The sequence below is a fragment of the Eschscholzia californica genome, unplaced genomic scaffold, assembly GCF_041429995.1.
Source record: "Eschscholzia californica isolate CP2 unplaced genomic scaffold, dmEscCali1.0.p SCAF_1, whole genome shotgun sequence".
Taxonomy (NCBI): Eukaryota; Viridiplantae; Streptophyta; class Magnoliopsida; order Ranunculales; family Papaveraceae; genus Eschscholzia; species Eschscholzia californica.
This window is the reverse complement of record NW_028238198.1, coordinates 53,431,037-53,436,297: the sequence shown is the minus strand read 5'-3', so window position 1 is coordinate 53,436,297 and position 5,261 is coordinate 53,431,037. Positions and strand designations below refer to the sequence as shown.

The 5,261-nt window shown below is 36.6% G+C and overlaps 1 non-coding gene across 1 annotated transcript; it reads right to left on the bottom strand.

Annotated features, from left to right (window-relative positions):
• Positions 1-3,836: 3,836 nt before the first annotated feature.
• Positions 3,837-3,908, bottom strand: TRNAD-GUC (transfer RNA aspartic acid (anticodon GUC)). Its single transcript has one exon. It is a non-coding gene; the product is annotated as a tRNA-Asp (tRNA).
• Positions 3,909-5,261: the final 1,353 nt, after the last annotated feature.

Below are 5,261 nucleotides of genomic sequence, written 5' to 3'. Positions count from 1 at the left end.
AAAAACCTATTTTTACTTAACAAGAACTATTCCTTTAAGGAAATAGACCAAGTTCCAAACTTGATTTGAGACATGGATTTCGTTCTGATCTTATGGCTCCAAGCCATATATTAGAGTGATTCCGTCATAGCTTTTGTGTAGATTGTTCATTTTCTTCTTCAACAGGTTTTTAATCCTCTGAGACAGGTCTATGAGTCTTCAAGGCCTATAAGGGGTTTGAACAACTTTGAGACGCTCTCAACTTCTTGAGGGCTCTCCTACGAATCTAATTCAAATATTGAGATTCGTACAACACTATCAGTTTGTTGCTCAGATCGAATTTCTTCGATATATTAAATTTCTCCCACGTGTCTTCTTGGAATAACTCTTATTTCAAGTGAGACACCATCGTGAGCAACAACTATCTTGTTCTCTGATTGTTTGTGGAAGAATCCCCAACATTTTTTTATCGCATAAAGAAATATTTTGTCTGATATGACAACTTGGTTCTCGGTAACCATTTACGGTAGTTTCATATCTCTAGACCTTGAGAAAATACCTCTTTGGAACCATTCCAACCCCATACTCTTATGGTGTCTTTTCGTCTATCGACAGAATGTGGTTAGGTAGGATAACCGACGATGTTTGAGAATATATCTCCGAAAGTGTTTGGAAGATTGGCCTATACCCATCATTAATTGACTCATGTATAACATGTTTGATCACTCCCATTTGACTCATGACCCATACGATGTGTTTGCTGGAGAAAGGTCAGAAACTATTTCTCAACTTCTTTGATGGTTATCAAATTCTTGACTCAAATATTCATCATCTCGATCTAATTGAATGACTTATATTTTGTCAAGTGGATTCTGGTTAACTCTAGTTAGTGTGTTAATAGTTTTACATACATCCGTATGTATGAAGATTATTAGTTCACTAGTCATATCTTCCTTTCGAAAAGGTGACTTTGTCAAATGGTCCTTTTGAACAAAAATTCACATGTGTCATATGATTCTAAATCATTGGACTACAAGTCCATACCACTGGATCGTCATCATGTGTCTTATGTCAATTTGACGTAATGACATAGCTAGAGTTGACCGGCTTGAATCCTTTGATTATAGCCTATTGTATCATTGTTAACGCTTTAGGTCTCCTGGAACCGACTTTGTTAATTTAGCACTAACTTAAAACATTATATGTTTCTAGAAGAACATAGTAACACTTATTAAGTTCTAAGCTAGATCAGTGTCTAAAAGAAGACTTTAATCCAATTCAGCATTCTTTGCAATCACTTGCTTCTGGTCCCTCTTGGATCTTTTTCTCCTTTTAGTCAAGTATGTAATTTCCTTGGGCTCACACTGAGACGCACATCCGGTCTTAAATACCTGATGAAGGATGTCTACTAACCTGCTAGATTAACTTTGTTAACAGAGATGCATGAACCAGAATTCGCAATTCCGTTTATTTTGTCTTCCAGGTACTTAGGGTAGTTTCCTTTAATGGCCTAGTCATTGCTTTAGGAACATTTATACCAACCCTTTGTCCCTATGAATCATAAGAAGCCTTCTTATATTCTTTTGGTTGCTGAATCTTAAGAACTTGCTTCTTAGATTGAACGTTCCTCAATGTTCTTTTCAGTTGTCCTTACTAATTGAGGTAGCAACGAATTTTAGGAATGGGATATTCTCGGACTTTTTCTTTGTTTCGAATTCGAGAGCGTTTCTCGGATTCTAATCCAATCAAGGAAATAAGTTTCGTTTTATTTCTTCTGATGGAATGAACGAGGAAAACTATTTTCTAGCAGTCATATATCCTGGGTGAGTAATGATGGGTCATGAAAATGTCCCATCTGAGTCGTTTAATTTAGTCGAGTTAGTTCGTTTCGAGTCTTTATTATAATAAAATGGTTGATTTTCTTGATTAGGTGTCTTTTGCAGAGTTAGGTGTGAAAAACGGTTAAAAACGAGGAAAAGATGCATGAAGGGTATTTTGGTCATTTGAAGTCAAGGACATTCTGGTAATTTGGCCAAGATCAGCGCGTGGTTGAAAAGTAGAGGTCGAGACGAGTCCGTAGGAGAAAACGGAAGTCAAATCGGAGTCCGGACGAAGGAATAAATCAAGGTCAAAGTTGAGTCAAAGAATGTTGACTGGTGGGACACCTTCGGGCATGGTTCTGGCGCGCGGTATACAGGAAGACACGTGAGCGCGCTGTGGAGGCTGGTGTATCCAATTCCCGTGTTTGCGCTGTGCAGCGAAATGGATCCTATACGCATGATAGAGTGTAGCGCGTCGCAACTTGCCTCCGTAGTCCCGCTCCCACGTTCTAATCTTGACCGTTTGCTTCCGCGCTTACGAGATCGTGCGGCTGCTGACCGTCCCGTCATTAAGCTGTTTACATGTTACCCGAAGCTGTGTATTAGGATAGTCCAAGACGCGCGTCCATCTCTCGTCCCTCCAGATCCGCGCGCTTCAAGATCCGACGGTTTCTGAGTCGTCCCACTTTGTTATGCTACGTCCGTTCACACCCTAACGACCAGATTCTCCACCTCCTTCTCCAGCCGACAAGTGTCCCTCTCAATCCGGATTTCAAACCCTAGCCGCCTGGGTTTATCCTTTAAACCCTCCCAAATTCCAAAAGCAACCCTCTCTTTTTCACTTTTTACCAATTTAACCCAACAAAAAACCCTAACCCTATATAATAACTCTTGATCCTCCATTGAAACTTAGACTTGAAAGCCCTCTCAACCTCCTCTTACCTATCCCCTCTTACCTATTTCTTTCTCCAACCTATTTTCTCTACCAAATCAATCTTTTCCATCCTTTTTTCATCTTTCTCTACTACTACTACTTCCTCTCTACCACACTATTATTCTTCCATTAATAGTCATCTCCTTCTTTCTTCCATATTCTTCTATCATCTTTATCCCCTTTCATCTCTTCTTTCTACATCTAATTTCTAATTTCTTCCTTCTCTTTCTTTTTTCTTATTTGAGTGCAATAAAATAGCTAGTACTTGGATTTCTTGGAGTAAAATTCTTGAGCACAATTGGAGCAAATCTTGGATAAAATGGAGATACATGGGAATATGGAATTTGAACATTCTTGGTGATTTCTTTCCATTAATTTCTTAGTATTTTCATTTATTTTGCAATGTCAATGAATGTTACTCTAGATTCCATGTATAGTTAACTTAGCAATCTAAGGTTATAAATGAAACCCATTTTGGATCTTTGTAATACTTGTCTTGATTAATTAAATCCTTTGATGTGCTTTAATGTCTATTGATTGTTTATCTATATGGATTAGATTTTCTTTCCATTACTCATGCCTCATAATTAGATATTTAATACTTTCGTTAAGTTGTTAGATGGAGTATGCTTTTTAGATGATGAATAATAGTTAAGCAATCCGAATCTCTATAAGGTAGACAATTAGAATTAGTAATTACAAAATTGTTTTATCTAGAACATCATCCGGAATCCAAATAGTTCATTATATTGGATCCCGAGTAAATACAAAAGAGATTTAAGTAATTAATTGCTTGTTTTATAAAGTGAAATTGTGCGGTGGATTTTATAATCTTAGATATCCTCTCACCTCTCTCTTAGATAGTTTATTTAATTTTATTTGTTTTCTTGTTTCTTACAAATCAATCATCAATTCTATGAAGTGGGGTGTGTGTGTTTTAGTCTAAGTAGGTATTGACATCTTGATTATTGGGTTAAACTCGCCTTCAATAACCGAAATTGCCTACCTATCCCTTGGGACGATTCATGAATTTACTAACATACTATAACTTGACCCCGTATACTTGCGGGAATAGACCTATTTTAGGCCTATCAAGTTTTTGGCGCCGCTGCCGGGGATCGAACCCGGGTCACCCGCGTGACAGGCGGGAATACTTACCACTATACTACAACGACAAGTTAGTTCTAAGTTTCATATAATTCTTATATGTTTTATAAGTTTTATTTTGTTCCAATTCCTATTTTATTATATGTTTCATATAATACTACAATATGTTTTATATGTTTTATTAGATGGGACATATAATAATTCTTATATGTTTTACTTCTAAGGCGTGGTTTGTTCCAAGTTTGGGGATGGCGCGAGCTTGGCAGCAACTTGGAACCTCTTTATACATGAGCCTTGGTAGTATCATCTTTTATCTCCTTCGGTTATGGTAATATCTCTCCACTCTTCTCTTTAGATTGATGTGTCTCTTTATCTTTTGGTGAGTGTATGCTTATAATATTGAGGACAATGTTAGTTTTAAGTTTGGGGATGCGGGATATGACCATAACCAATGCATGACCATGGGTTTCAAAGACAAAAGGGTTCAAAATAGCCAAAATTTGAAAATTTTGAACATTTTGAGTTGATTTGCATGTGATTCTAGTGATAATTTTAAGAATTTTGATGCATATATGTCGAGTTGATGAGTTTTGTGATTGCTAATGGCCTTTCCATGAAAGTCGAGTCCTTTAGTGTTTGTGTTGTGCCATGTGAGTGACATCTTAGTGAAAAAGAAACATTTCTAAGAGACCTAAAGTAGTCATTAGTGGAGACTTAACCCATGTGAGAGCTCAAAGCCTAAATTGTCATTCGAGTGTACTCTTCCGCGCTAGCTCCGAGTAGAATGAAGAGCTACTCAACCTCATAACTTATAAAAGAGCTCATTTGATCTCGTGTGCTCAATTTCCTTATCCACTAAGAGTGACATTAGGATAGCGAATTAACCTTGCCCTTGTAGTCCATGAAACCCAATGAGAATGCCAACTAGAGGAAAGCGGATACTCTATCACCATCCATCATCTTATATCCCGAGAATGAAGACATGAGATAAAAGAATGAAGAATGTCAAAAGCAAGTATGAAATGAAAAGTTGATTGCAAGAATAGAGTTGTGTGTGTTGTATTTTGTTTTGGTTATTTGTATTTGTGTTATGAAAAGAAAAGAAAAAAAAACAAAGAAGAAGAAATGAAAAAAAAGTGATATAAAAAAAAAAAAGAAAAAAAAAGTGAAAAAAAAGTGATTTTTGTGTATGTTTGAGCATGTGTTAGCTCTTTGGTGTGAGTGATGTGATTGTAAATATGTGTTGGTATTTTTGTTCATGAATAAGTATTTGAATCAAGAAACAAATGTTGAGATGCTTAAGAGGTTCTACCATCAAGTAACTCTTTACTGGTCATACTCCTATGACTATTGGTTGATGAATAACACGTTTATGTGTTCAATTCATCCTTTGCCTCGAAGTCTAAAACTCTTTTGCTTAC